We start from the raw sequence: 15,772 nt of genomic DNA on the forward strand, positions 1-15,772 counted from the left end.
TCAACAAAACAGCCAAAGTCTTTGCCCTCAAGAAGCTGATATTCTAATCAGGGGAAACAGACAATAAACAAACAAACCAACCAATAATATTGGGTAGAAATAAATGTTTTAAAGAAATACGAAGTCCCTAAAGGAAGAGAGTGATGATGGAAGTGGGGGGAAGCACTCAGGCAGAAGTAACAGCAAGGCCCTTGAGGCAAGAGTGTATTTATTGAGTTTGAGAAACAGCAAGGAAGCAAGCATGGCTGGAGTGGAGTGAGAGGCAGGTGGAGATGGAGCAGAGTGCTGCCAGGATCAGATCATCCAGGGCAAGGTAAGGACTTTGACTTTTGTTCTCTTTGTGACAGGAAGCCACTGGAAGATTATGAGTAGGGGAGGGATATAATCAGGTTTTGTTTTGAAAGGATCACTCTGCTGCTGATGGAGACCAGTTAGGAGGCCATCTCAAGGCAACACATGATAGTATCTTGGATTAGGATGGTATCAGTTGAAGGCACTGAGAAGTGGTTGGATTTTGGATATATTTTGAAAGTACAGTCAAGAAGATCTGCTAATGGAGGACATGTGGAATGTGAGTGAAGAAGAGGAGCCGAGACTTATTCGAAAGCTTTGACCTAAGAAAACAGGATAAATGGAAGTGCCCTTTATTGACATCCAGAATTTTTGGCAAGGGTTAGGTGTGTAGAGGAAAATCAAGAGTTCTGTTTAGATTATGGGTTTTGATATGCTTATTCGATCTTCAAATGGAGATGTTGAGTAGGTTGTCTGGAATTCAGGGGAGATCTTAGGACTATAGATAGAAATCTGGGAGTTATCAACAGTTGGGATATTTTTGTGGCTTTAGCCAAAGAACCAGGTGAAATAATCTAGGAAGATGTTTACATGGAGAGGAGATGGTGCACTCCAATATTTAGACTTTGGGAAGTTGAGGAGGATTCAACAAAGGACACAGAAACGAAGAGGCAAGTGAAGTAAGAGGAAAACCAGATGACTGTGGAGTCCTGGAACCCAAGTGAAGGAAGTGTTTGAGGGGTAGCAAGTGATCAATTATGTTAAACGTTGCTGAAGGTTAAGTAAGATGAGGACATGGATTAAGCTACAGCATATAGCTTCAGAGCATAATCGCATAATTGACCTCAGAAGTAAAGAATTTCAGTCCTTGAAGACCCTTGGAAATCAACACCTAATGTTAAATGTGAGAAAGTTGAGGCCCAGAGGAAGTGATTTGTCCAAGTTTACAGAGTCAATTAGTTATCCTGTGCTTTTTCTAATGTGTCACTCCTCTGCCTTCTAGATATTCAACATGATTACCCTGAGTCATACAAGTCAAAGTCAACAAAGGTTTGGTTATGACCTGTCAGCTCTGCTTAAGGAAGCTGAAAATGTAACAGATTTCCCCACAAAAATAGTTAAGATTAAAAAGGAAAACTTTCTTGGCTCTTGCCTACATAATTTCTTTAAGTAGAGGTGCTCATCCTCTGGCAATACCTGATAGATTTCAAGTTATTGTTTAAAGAAAAAAGCTGCAAATTCAATGAATAATTTTAAAAGTTCTGCTTTTTCCTGTATGTTCCATCTATTTATTTCTATGGAAGTTACATCCACTAGCATAGAATCAGCTTCAAGAATGTTACTACTAAAGCCAAGAATCATTTCCAAAAACTAGGGAGCTGGGGAACTTGAAATTAACACATATAATTTAAATGCTCATATCCAAATCAAATCTGTCTTTCAAGATCAAATCAAAGGTCTATGATTTCCTGTGCTTTTTGGCTATGACTGTGTAACCAGTTTTCCAAGTATTGTCCAGTGGCTTTATAACTCCTATCATAAGACTGATAGTTGATTTATTTTGCAGGTTATTAAAGTTCTTTGGTTTCAATAGTAAGGTTCATTTACTCTGCCCCTTTTATTTTCAGCATAAAATAAACTTATCATTGCTTCAAACATTTTTTTAGTTCTGGGACTCAGGTTAGCTTTTCTGAGTGTTCAGATGGGCTTGAGTTAGCAAAAATTAAAATTGTTAGAACTGTATTGAGGTCATAGTGTACCTACAAACTGAGCAGCCGTCACTTTCCTTGATGTACTCAGTCTGCAATTCTGTTTGAAAGGTACAGTTGCATTGAATCTTACAAAAAAGATGTTCAGATACTTTTGCAGTGCCAAGAACACTTCACGTTAGAGAGATGTGTTGTGTTTTTAAAAAAATGCTCTTTGTTATAGGAGTCTTTCTACCTAATCTTCTAACTTCCTTTACCATCTCTGCATCAGTGTAGTAAATTTGTTGACTTCATTGATTATGAAGAAAGAGGCTGGTGATGAGGTCCACACACTGGTAGAAGAGCATGTCTATTGCTGTCATATGTCAAGCAACTACTACATGCGGCTCAGTGTAGCAAGTACTTTATGGACACGGGTCTCATGTACCCCTCATAATAACCCTGCAGGTGAATGTTTTTATCTCCATGGTATAAAGGTGGAGACAGACTCAGTGAGCTTCAGCAATTTGCTCAACAGCACAGGGCTGAGAAGTGGCAGAGCTGGTTCTTAGATCCAGCTCTGTGTGCCCTGAAGTCTATGGTATTTCCACTATTTAGCATGCCTCTCTCAAGAACCATTCTGCTTATTTGTGAATGTTGGGAAAGAACATTTAAATGAAACAAAAAGAAACTTTTCAAGTGTATAGAACATATTCACTTTTTGAAATGAAGGAAACTTCTTGCTGTCTTCAATTCTTTCAGTCTCCTTATTGCTCTTCTGTAACTGCTCTCATCTTTCCTTGAAGTTACCTGATTCCGTGGTTGGCCTCAGCCTTTCTCCTCTACCTCCAGTTACAGCATCAGCTCTGCTGTCCCATAGCTGCAGAGTTCTAGTTTGTTTTCTATCACATAGTGATCTGATAGGAGCAGCTGAAAGCATTCTGTATTACCAAAAGGGACATGAAACATACAAATGTTGTGTTCCATACTCCCTCTAAGAGGGACAGAAATCCTAAACCACTGAAACCTGGAGCGTAAATGGTAGCAGCTGGAGATATTTAAAAGGAAAAGTTAGATTTTGCATCTTTTCCATGGAAATTTCAAAAAATTACCTCAATTAGACAACTCATACAGTTTCTGGGAACATTATAACATTATTACTGACATCATTTGTGCTGGCCTGTGCCACCTTGCTTAAGACTGCCCAGGATCAGCCAGCCAGGCTGGCATCAGCCAGTCCCAATGGGGCTGTTGCCCTCCCTCCATTCTTACCCTTACCAATAGTCACTATTTGGGAAACTGATTCTCCTCCAGTTCCTTCCAGGTTGTAACATTAAGGTTACAAAGAGAGAGGAAGCTAGTTCAGCTTGGCCATCACGAAAGTCTAGGACAAACAAGATGAAAAGAAGGAAAATGAAATGTAAGAAAAAGAAAAAGAAAACATCCCAGCGGAGAGATCCTGGTAAAAAGCAGTTTGCTCCAATGGCCAATGATATAACTGGGTAGAACTTTTGCCACAAGTATTTGCTAACTACTGAATTTAATTAAAATAGTCTTGGTGACCGAAACCACAATCCGTTATTAAAGGTTTGTGTGTAAAATACTGGAAAGGGGATCAGTATTTTGTAATAACATGACAAGCTTTTTAAGGAAGACATTATCAATATGTTCTCGGGAAAAGGGCAGCTGCCACCATCTTTGCCAGGATGAGGTCCCTCTACTTGCTCTGCTAAAGTAGTTTACTTCTTCAATTAGAATTGAAAATTTCATTTGGTCTTATTTAGATGCAAGTATATATTTATTAATCCATTCAGAAATATTTATTGATTACCTCTTATATATATACTAGATTCTGGGCTAAGGAAGTTAAGACATGTACACAAATAATTATAATACAAAGTAGAATGTGATTAACTGCCATCAGAGTAATGTGAACTGTCTTCAGTATCAGGGAATGGACAAGGCACTCAGTGGAGAAGGGCCCTCACTGGCTGCCAGATAGATGCCACAGGGGGCCTAACTGCATAATAGCTAAGGGGACATATTCGGGAACCACGTATCCACCTGGCTCCTCCCTTAATCATCTGTGTTACCTGGTACAGGTTTCTTGCCTTCTCAAAGATACAATTTCCTCATGTATAAAAGGGAGACAAAATGCTACTTACTTCAGAGGGTGATCATGAAGATTAATTGAAATAATCTAGGTGACAAGTCTTGCACAGTGCCTGGTCCATAGCAAAGGCTGAAGAAACATTCATACTAGTATTACTGTGCTTGATGTATCTGTTGGGATTACCAGGTTTAGTCAATAAAGGCTGACTTTAGCTATGTAAGCAAATAAACAAATGAAAAGGCATGTATTCATAGTTTAAGGGATAGCTTATAGACTCAAGAAAAGAGTTAAAGAATCAGGTCATGGAAGGGACAAGAGTTCAAGGCCAAACCAGGGATCTAGGTAATAGGAGCGAATGAAGAGTCTTTATAGGAGACCACTGTCGCCATTTGTCAATCCTAATATCACTTGGCTCAGATTTACATTCCAGGGAGAAAGCACAAGATTGCCTACATCTTGGACACACGATTGGGCACACCCACTTCTTGGACAGGAGAAGGAAAAGGTAAAGAGTCAGCAAAGATTTGTTGAAGCCATGGTGTTTTTTTGGTCAAAGGGAAGAGAAAAAGGGGCATTCTCAGAGAGAAGTCTAAGACTGAGAGGCAAAACTGAGCAGCAGCGTCATTACCGGGAGGAGGAAGAAAACTGCCTGAAATTGGTCAGGGAGGAAGAGGATTGTGGGGAGGTGGATGGGTAGAGCCAGATTTTCCAGGGGTACCTGGAAAGCCAACAAGAGGGGTTCAGAGTTGTTGTGATATGAACTTAGAGCCCACTGAGGGGATCTAAGGAAGATTTAACAGGGATGAATGAATGTTTCACATATACAGTTTGGCAAGGCTGAGCAGTGTGGTTTGGAAAGGGGAAAAATACAAAGCAATTTAGACTCCAGAATTCAGCGTGAGGTAAGGAGGTGCTAGATTAGAGTGGTGACACTGGGACAGGACAAAAAGGTCTAGATAAGGGAGATATTGCCTTTTTTTTCAGATAAAAAGAATTTTTAAAAGTCAACAGGATAGCTAGAATCAAAATGTCAGACAACAAGTATTGGAGAGAATGTGGAGAAAATGGAACACTTGTACACTGCTGCTGGGAATGGAAAATGGTGCAGCTGCTTTCGGAAACAGTCTAGCAGTTCCCCAAAGGACTAAACTTAGAGTTGCTATATGACCCAGAAATTCTACTACTAGGCATATGCCTAAAGAAAAATAAAAATGTATGTCCATACAAACACTTGTATACAAATGTTCATAACAGCATTATCCCTAACAGTCCAAAAGTGGCAACAACCCAGATGTCCATCAACTTATGAATGGATAAACAAAATGTGGTATATCATACAATGGAATACTATTTGGCCATACAAAGAAATGAAGTACTGATACATGCTACAACATGGATAAACCTTGAAAACATTAAGTTAAGCAAAAGAAACCAGTCACAAAAAAAACACATATTGTATGATTTTATTCATATGAAAGTCCAGAATAGGCAAATCTACAGAGACACAAGGTAGAGTGGTCGTTGTTTAGGGCTGGGAGGGTCGGGGGCAGTGTGGGGATAGGAGAGTATAGGGGTGATAGCTAAAGGCAACAGAGTTTCCTTTTGAGTTGATGGAAATATTCTAAAGTTGACTGTGGTGACAGCTGCACATCCTGTGACTATCCTAAAAACCACTGAATTGCACACCTTAAATGGGAAAATTGTATGATATGTGAATTATATCTCAATTAACTTGTTTTCTAAAAAAAAGTCAACAGCATATGGCAATTTAGTATAATGGGAAATGAAGTAGAGGAATGAGTCCAAGTCAACCTACTTGGATCAGCGGGAAAGGGTAGCATAACGACAAAGAGAAGGAAGACAGGGGAAGGAACCTGGTTGGGTAGCAGAAACAAATATTGCATTGCCTGCTACGCAGGGTGAGTCTGCGGTGACTGTGGAAGAGCCATGTAGGTTATTAAAGTAACAAAGAAATAAAAGAGGTGAACATGCTCTTCAGCCAGCTAAATTCCCTCTTCCTGGGGACCTGGGCTTGTTTTAGAGTGACAGAAGAATACATCAGGACCGGATTTCAAAAAGGCTGCCACTTGCACACAAGCTTAGAAGTAGAAGGAAGATTTTCATTTTCCTCACAGGGCTAGAGGGCTGGTTATTCAAAGTATAATGTTGCTGTTATTACAGTACTTTCTTGAATTCTATCTGTTGATTGCAGTCCTGGCTAGGTCGTCTCAATGTCTGCATTCCCCACCCCAGCTAGCTTGCTCTCCTGCACTTAAGGCCTGCTCAACAATTCTTATGGTAATTTCAAATTTAGATTTCCAGTCTCACTAATCTACTAAACATTTGAAATACAAAGACAGTCCATGCCATCAGCCCATAACCAGCCCAGCCCCCGCTGCGTCACCCCACAACCCTGCACAGACATTTAGGTTGCCTTTTTGCTATTCTGAATCCTCTATAAGATTGTTCTTGTTGATCCTAAGATACTTGTATTTGTGGAACAATATCACGTGTTTTGGATGATTTCATCCTCTGTTGCTGTGGTATTTCTGGCCTCCTTGTTTCTAGTTTGCCCTTTTTTGTGACAAAAATCCAAGGAAAACCAATAATTGATGATACTTAAAGAGAAAGGTGGTAAGCCCAACCTGATGATCTGAAGATGCTTCTTAAATCAGATCCTTGACTAATCTCTACACATTGTGTAAAACTTGGAAACACACACCTATGGCAGATTGGGTCCAATACAAGAAAGGCTATAGTCATTTTTCCTGCTACAGTGACAAAAATTCACTTTCTCTCTATTGAGGAATCAAATAAAGCTGCACAGCAATGAATGTTTCAGGGTCTAAACCTGGCACTTTATGTACATTGTTTTATTTAATGCTCACACAGATGAGGAAACAGGCCCAGAAAAGCAAAGGGATTTGCCCAAGTTCACCTCCCCAGCATTTGAAACCAGACCTTTCTGTTTACAAAGACTGGACTGGTAACTGATATATTACAATGGCTTCCAGTGTTTAATACCCCCATTAGTGTTATGTCCTGCATTTATTATGAGTGTTTAATGCATTTGAGTGATGAGTCATCACTCAATAATGCCTTTGGACAGTGGTGGTCTCCCAACCCATGCCAGTAGCTGTATCTCATGACAGGTCTGATAGCTGGGGAGTGGCCTCAACAGAATCAAGTATAGCTCCCTCCTGCTCAGGAATGGAGAATCCTCTGCCTTACCTTTCAAATACTTTAATATTGACCACCTAAACTGGATATTACCAAATAATTCATTCACTCCCTTCATTTTGAAGACCATGCTCATTTAAAAGAAAATGTAATCCATACGTTTCTGGTTCTTTTACACTTAAATCACCAGCAATACATTCTTTTGCAATAGTTACTAGATGTCCAAATGTCTTTGGAGACGATTTTTTTCATGAGGGCAGGAAGCTGCATTTGGAGAAAAGTAATCACCAAAATGTTTAGTTCACAACTTGAAAATCAAACCCATAAGGTTTAAATTGTAAACTTGCCCACTCCTTACTCTGAAAGGGCCCCAAAGAGCAATACTAGCAAGGATCTGGCAAGTATTAATCCATGAACAGCTGGAAAAGGGGGGTGGGGTGGAACGAGAGGAGAGGCCAATAACTGATATGGATGCCATCAGGAAGCCAGGCCACAGCAGGGTCCCCTGACGAATCCAGGAGACACAGTGTTCTTGGAGTCCTGATGTTCTTGTTGGGAAGTCAAAGGAAGTAGCAGCCAGAAGGTCACACCAGGAGCCATGAGGGTATTCACGGTTGGAAACAGAGCTACGACTTAGATCCATATTTTATATAAGACTAAAAATCTGTGGCTGGGTCCAAAGGCTTCTATTTGTTCAAATGTTGTGTGAAAAGGTCTCCATTTCTGCTGGGCTATGGCAGAATCTCAGTCTGGGATATAGGTAAAAGAGTATAGAAAGCTAATTTTTCACAATCAGTGGATTAAACAATAACTCTCTTGATGAGACCTATACAATGTAGTACCTTATTATATGTTTATTTTGATCTTGATTTAGAAAGGACTAAAGATTTTCTCAGTTGTAATAAAATCACAAAATGGAAATACAATTTCATTATCTTGAAAAAAACAAGAATAAATAAATTATTCTTAAAATTGTTGGAATGTAAATATTTTCTATCACTAATTGTAGGTAATGGAGAATGAAGACTGATACTGTATGAAATATGACCAGATTGGCATTCTCCTGGAGAAAAATTAAAATGACATGATTCCTAGTTAAAGGACAAGTTGTAGAAGTAACAATAAAAATGCATGATGGGGTTCCTCCATGACACCATAAGCCTCACAGAGATACAGACAACATAGGAGAACATGAAATTATTGCCTCATTGACAAATTACACATTGGTTGGTATATCCCTGAGTCTCATATTGCTCACATATTTATCTCTGTCAAGTGCTGCTCCTAGCCTCTTTATCAAGGAAAGATGTAATTTGAAGAACAGGGACAGGAGAATGGGGAGAAGGGAAAACCCAAGGAGGCTCTAGGAATCAAGGAATACAGGAAGAGAAAAAATGTCTATTGTGGCTTGAGAGGTCTTTATCCATTTTGTTACTTCATCACTTTGAAGCTGTGGTCTTCAAGTTCACTGGAATAGGAGAAAGAGATCATGGTGGAGGCCCACCAACTCTTAACTGCCACAACCCAGAAGTGCCAGACATGACTTCTGCTCATAGTCTATCGGACAGAAGTAGTCAACTGACCTAACTTAATTGCAACGGAGACTAGGAAATGTAGAGGAGTACATGGACAATTGGTGACCCCCAACTGTTTTTGCCATAAGCACCTCCTTACCCATGGCTGTACTTTGACTTCCTTTGTGTCTCTTTGGCCTAGTTTCTTGTTAATTCACTGAGTTAAGTCAGTGAATTCAGTTGTCAGTTAAGTGAGTTAATCAGTGCAATTCTCAACTCCACAAAATGAATCAAAAGTTAGAGCAGGACATAGAAGGAATTTCCAATCCTAGAAGGACACCACACACAGTGCATCAGGCCTGAGCTATAATATGGAGCAAACAGGGAGCTTCCTATCAGTGTCTCTGCATCATTTACACTATGTCTGGATCAAGTAACACGGAAACTGAGATGAGGGTTCCAACAGATGCTCATTTTCAATCACCTTTTCCATTTCTCTTTAAAGAAGAATATATTATTTTTCTTGGGAGAGAAGACTGGCAAAGAGGCTCCAGGCACATCTTGATGGAAGGATGAACTACCTTAGGAGGGTACGCAGGAGTGTATGGGTGCAAGAGCATGTAAGCATACCCTACATGTTCTCTGTGAGTTTCATTCATGGAAGGAGGTAGGCTGCGATGTTGCACAGGGTCTTCCCCCTATGATGCCATCTCACATTGTCCAATGTGAGCAAACAAAATGAGGGATCATCAGGAAAAATATTCTCTCATTGCCTGTCACTTCAACCTCTACCACAAAAGCTCCCCAGCACTGCTCCCTGAGCCACTGTAATTCTAAATGGGGCCACCTTCAATAAGCAGATTGGGGGCAGAAAAAAAGGATATGGGGCTCTCTGCCTCTCACCTGGCCTAATAAATACGAAAGCCAGGTGAGTGGTAAATAACCTAGAGAGGAAATACAAGGGCTCAGGAATTCTACAACCACCAAATACTGAACATAAATGTACCTGTGTGTCCTGGCCTTTGGATGTATCCAATCTTTGGATGTAAATGAGGTCACATGAATGACAATGCCCCAAAGACATTGCTTTGTGCATTTATTAGCAGAAATTCCAGTATTTTCTGTCCAGGAGTTCTCTGGCCCCAGATATCTTCCCGGGGGTGTTACCAACATGAATCAGAAATTTACTGCTGTCACTGACACCATTGCTCTTGGAGTAGATTCAGGACTAGGTCCCTTGAGGCTAGTAGGGGCCAGGGGTGAGATGGAGAAGAGGAGTTGTACACTCTTGAATGGCCTAACTTTTCCACTTTATTATACATATTTGACACATGCTGGGCATATAATACTGTAAGTTGATTGATTCGAGGTGGATTCTCCAGAAGCAGATGCTGAAATGGAGTTTGGGGTATAAGATATTTATTAGAAATCAATGCCTGTGACAGGAAGGCAGATGAAGCAGGATTGGGCAGAGGGAGAAGTCAAACTGTGACATAGGCCAACCTAATGGGGAGCTGTAGAGTGAATATTGCCCTTTGGAGTTGACTCAAAACAAATGTCTGGTACTTTATATCCCTAAAATAAATGGCCATCCCTTGTTCAGGCACCAGATGCAGATTACCCCAGGATGGGTGTTACTTCAGGCAAACTGACTCTCTGCAGCTGAGACAGACCCCGAAGTAACTGACAGCTGGATGCTATCTGCAGATTGCACTTTCCACTACTGGTCAGCAAATCCTTCCTTGAAGAGGGAACTTGATGGTGCATATCGTTGTCTACCACACTGATGGGTTAGTCCAAACCAGGGAGGAGGGGAAAGAGAGGATAAGATAAAAAGATGCGAATGGGAAAGGAGAGAAGATGCTGGAGCCACCTAGAATGTGAGGTCAAATCCAACTCTCAGACTTGGGCCTGGGAAGACACTAGAGTCAGAGGTCACTTGTTCTCTTCTAGCCTCCACTGCAATGACTATCTCCATGGAGCGTCCTACAACCTGTCAGGCCTTGCTTCTTGTAACTTGGTCTTCTTGGCTTTGGCCTCAACTTCCTCAATGTTGATGAGGCACCACCCAGTGCCCACACTTGTACAACCCAGAATGGGGGTTAAGGAGGTGGGCAGTTAATGTCCTGTTTGACGATCAGTTGACCAACAGGAGGCGGAATAGAAATTCTCCTGCCCTTCTCTTGGAAGATAGTCTTGTGAGACTGAGCAATCAGTTGCAATAGGCACCAGCCATGGAACTAGTAATACACTATCATGTTGGCTCTCCTACCTCCCCATCTCAGTCCTTTCCTCCACTCCTTCCCTGGGACTGCACTGTCTAATAAAGCTGTAGCACGTAAGTTCTGTCTCAGGCTCCACTCTTTGCAAATGTTTGCTCCACACGTGCAAATGTTATGGCTGGTCCAGCATCTAAAGACTGTTCCTGTGTAGAAAGAAACTCCTCACCACAACCACCCCCCACCCCAACCATCAAGGGGAAAATCCAGATTCTGATCTTGCCCCCTCCCATTTCCCCTTGCAATCAGAGCTTTAATGTATGTAAATTTGCCCTAATTCCTTGTCTTTCACTATGACCAAGAAATTAAAAGTTCAGGGAAGTACTTATGTCATTTTTCCCCCAACTCAGAGTGCTAGAACTATTAAGTGTGCTTGTTTTTCTTCTTTCAAGGTAGAGGAACTCGGGAAGATAGAGAACAAGAAATGTTTTTACAGCCTGAACCTTCATCTGATACCTGGTGTTTGATACAGAAACATTGCTCCCATTGTTGAGTCAAATATCCGGCCTCTGACACACCTACAAGAACACTTTCAGATGTGCCTTTATGAAGAATTCCTTGGGGCCACGGTGGAGCTGGGCCAAATGAAAGCTGAGGTCTATTATACCAAGAAATACAGTTTACAATTCCAAATAGATTATTACCAGACCAATGTGATTCACCAAATGGAGACTCTGGTCAACGGGGCTATTTTCAAGCAGCACTTGTAGTTCAGCAGTTGATTTGCACCTAAATGTGTGATAATGTAGCTGAGTCACCTGCTGGAGGTTAAGGGTCTATTTTTCTCCCTCTTTCATTTAAAAACACTGAAAGCTGTTCCATCTGAAGGGAGAAGTGCTGCAGTAGGGCTAGGGTCTCATTGTTGGAAAGGAGAGCAGGATCAGCCTTTTGGTGTCCAAGGTTGTCACACTCCCAGAACACTCCAGACCACCTCCAGATACCACGAGCCCTTGAGGCACCTGGACACCTAGGGGTTGGTTAGACCCTGCTGCTACCCTCAGCCAGAAGGTGAGGAACCCATACTCTAGCGATGAGCTGGGACCCAAGGGACAGGCAGGATTCATCAGGACTGCCTAAAGCTATGAAGCCTTAAGCTCTGTTATCTCCTCATCCCCTTCTCCTTTCCTGGCAATCCTCCAACAGTACAGAAACAGAAGCTTCACCAAAGAATTCAGCTTGAGGCTCAGAAGAAGAAATAAGAGATCAAGAGAGCTCGTCAAAACTTCAGGCTGTCATTGCACCGAGGCAGAGGCCTGAGACAGCTGTCCAGATGTTTATACTTAAATGTCTCCTTACTTTGGGCTCCACATGCTCTCTCCTTCTGTGGCCACAGCTTCTTGCAGGATTCTGTGAACAGGGACCTTATTTTCAAAGGACATCTTTTCCTAACAGGTAGAAGAGATAAAACAAGAGGAGGATTAGCTCCATTTGAATTAAACATCAGGGGCTGGGGGCAGAGACAGAGTGGTGGGGAAGCAAGAGCACTGGCCTGAGAAAGAGGCCACGTGAATCCAGCCCATCGCTTCCCAAGGAGAGATGTCTGTGAGTGCCCCAATCAGGCCCAACCTCTAGGAACTGCAGAAATTCTCATTTCTGAGAATGAGTGTGTTAGGGATATCAGGGATTTTCAAACTTGTTTGTTGTAAAGAATCACACTCTTTATTCAAAAAAGATTAAAAAAAAAAAAAGGAACTCTTCCTGTTAAACTTGGAGAGAAAGCTATTGAAAACTACCGGTCCAAAGGATTGCTAAAGGCTCTGACTGAAAATGCCCGAAAGTACTCCCCCTCTATGCCCTGCACCTGCCCCCCAAACAGATGGTATTTTGTCCACCAGACACATGCAGCATAGACCACCCTAGTGAATTTTAACATTGCAAAGTGATATTCAAATATTAGGATTATTATTCTGTTCTTGCAGAAAAGAAGAAAGATGAAAAATGATCTGTGCCACACTTTTGACATTTAGATGCAATTTTAGCCACAATGGGGATAACCTTTGATAAACAGGAAGAGAAAATGTGTTAAGGAATTTTGTCCTAGTTGGTATATCCTGAATTTGCCAATAGGAGGAAATTGGAACCCCATACATAGCCATACATGCATTGGAACCCTATACATACACGGCTCTATAGCTGAGATCCTCAGTTTGCTCAAGGTTTAGAGGGTTACCAAGGTCTCCTCTGCTCTGCAAGATAGTTCTCAGTCCCTTGCAGGTTTTTTTCTACCATTAAAGATGCCTTCGTTCCACCTTGGCTCACCCCAACAGATCAAGAATTCAGAGACCCCCATAGCTGGATGTCAAAACTCTCTTTTAGGGGACGGCCCCGTGGCCGAGTGGTTAAGTTTGCACGCTCCGCTGCGGCGGCCCAGGGTTTGGATCCTGGGCGCGGACATGGCACTGCTCGTCAGGCCATGTTGAGGTGGCGTCCCACATCCCACAACTAGAAGGACCTGCAACTAAGATATACAACTGTGTACAGCGGGGATTTGGGGAGATAAAGCAGAAAAAAAAAAACAGATTGGCAACAGTTGCTAGCCCAGGTGCCAATCTTTAAAAAAAAACAACTCTCTTTTACATGCTGCCATTAGCTTCTGAGGGTCCAGTTTTGCTTGGACCCTGGGGAGGGGGTTAGGCAGATCCATTTGGTGCCTAATTCACCAGTTGGTAAAATATAAAGGTGGAATTCTAAGCATGCAGCTGGCTCAGAACCACTAATATACTAATCTGTAGTATTCCTGGTATTATCCAAATGTGAAACAAAAAGATTTTAAACATACCTCTTGGGAAGTTAGTCAATCTATCAGCACTGAATGAACTTCTTGGAAGCAACGTAATATTCAAAATATTTACCAAGTTCTATATCACGTGAATGGACAAGTCAAAATGGATGAGGGACTGGAGTGAATCCTGGAGACCTCCTGTTGTGCCAGGTGTTGACTTTCAGATGGTACACAATGTGGGTTGAACTGTGTCCCTCCCAAAATTCACACATTGAAGTTCTAACCCCCAGTACCTCAGAATATGACCTTATTTAGGAATAGGGATACTGTAGACATAATTAGTTAAGATGAGATTGTACTGGGGTAGGATGGGCCCCTAATCTAGTATGACTGGTGTGCTTGTAAAAAGGGGCAATTTGGACACAGACACTCACAGAGAGAACACACCATGTGAACATGAAGACAGAGATCAGGGCGCTGTGTCTATAAGCCAAGGATCACCAAAGACTGTCAGCAAACTACCAGAAGCTAGGGGAGGGACCTGGAACTGATCCTTCCCCAAGCACCTTCAGAGGGAGCATGGTCCTGCCAACACCTTGATCTCAGACTTCTAACCTCCAGAACTGCAAGACAGTAAGTTTCTGTTGTATAAGCCACCCACTTGTAAGAGCAGTCCTAGAAAACTAGTCTAGATGGTGAGTCCCAGGGGTGGAGCCTGAGCAGTAGAAGGAGAACATCTGGAGGTTCGGGCAGTGCCTATTTACAAACAGGTGTGAAAGCATTTCAGTATTTTACTGATCAGTTTGGCTGTCCCATTGCATACAAGCTGTTACACGTTGCATATCAGGCCTGACTGAAAGACCATGGGGAGCTCACAGTCTCTCTCTTCCAGGGATGTAGCAGAAAGGGAGAGAGAGTATCTTTTCTGGAGAGTTAAAGAATGCACCTGCTCCAATAGAGGGTTGGAGAAGATTTTAACTTATGGCTCTTTTAGCTTTGTGAGTAACTCAAGCTCCATTCTGTATTGTGCACCTACTACTAGTTACTGAAGTGGCCTAGGCACTGACGGAGGAAACAGAAGTCTAAGACTCGGTCTCTGATCTCCTGCAATTTACATTCTAGTTCGAAAGACAAGATGAAGTCACTTAAAAGAGAAGTATATAAAGCAATCAAAGCTTAATTAAGTACAATATGATTCATATAAGTCATTATTGTTATTGTTGTTATTAAGAACCAGCTCAGATGACTACACTTGAATTCAAGATTCCTATCAGTCCAGGAGCTCTTCTGTGAGATGAATGGCATGAAATGCTCAGGCTGACGTCTGAACCTGGGATGCTCAAGTTCACCTCTCCCCCTCTGCTCCTCCTCCCCCTGCTCCAGTATGCAAGTTGCTCAGACCATTTGGATGTGAGCATCTCTCTCAGATTAAGGCTCTTTTTAAAAGAACTGAAACAGATCCCTATGCTTTCCACATAAGATGTCAATGTTCTCACAAATTTTTTTTAAAGTTTCAATCTTGACGTTTTTATTCATTTTACATTTGGTTTCTGTGAGTCTTCCCAGATTGTGAAATGTTAGGGTGGTTAGTTTGTGTTTCATTAGCTTCCTCTCAAGCCTAACGAGATTTCTACTGTCCTCAGGGCACGTGGATGTGGGTCAGACCCATAAATGTTAGTTGTGACTGACTCTTTCTAGCAAAAGCCAAGGGAGAGTACTCTGTGTGGTGAGGAAGCTGGGTCTGACAGACAGGAAGAGGGAGGGAATGGGCAAGGCTGAAACACAAGCAGCAAGAGGTCTTCCCACAAGTGGCAGAATTTGCCAGGGGACATATGAGGACACGCGGCTGCCAGGAACATGGTGCACTCGGTTTACACCCGGAGAGAGCACAGCCTCGACATTATCACCCCTGAGGGAGAACGTGCATGAACTGAGAGGACGTGGACAAGTTCTGATCTCCCAGAGAAACACATTTGGGAATTCTA

Source organism: Equus asinus, chromosome 9 (genome assembly GCF_041296235.1).
Source record: "Equus asinus isolate D_3611 breed Donkey chromosome 9, EquAss-T2T_v2, whole genome shotgun sequence".
In the NCBI taxonomy this organism is placed as follows: Eukaryota; Metazoa; Chordata; class Mammalia; order Perissodactyla; family Equidae; genus Equus; species Equus asinus.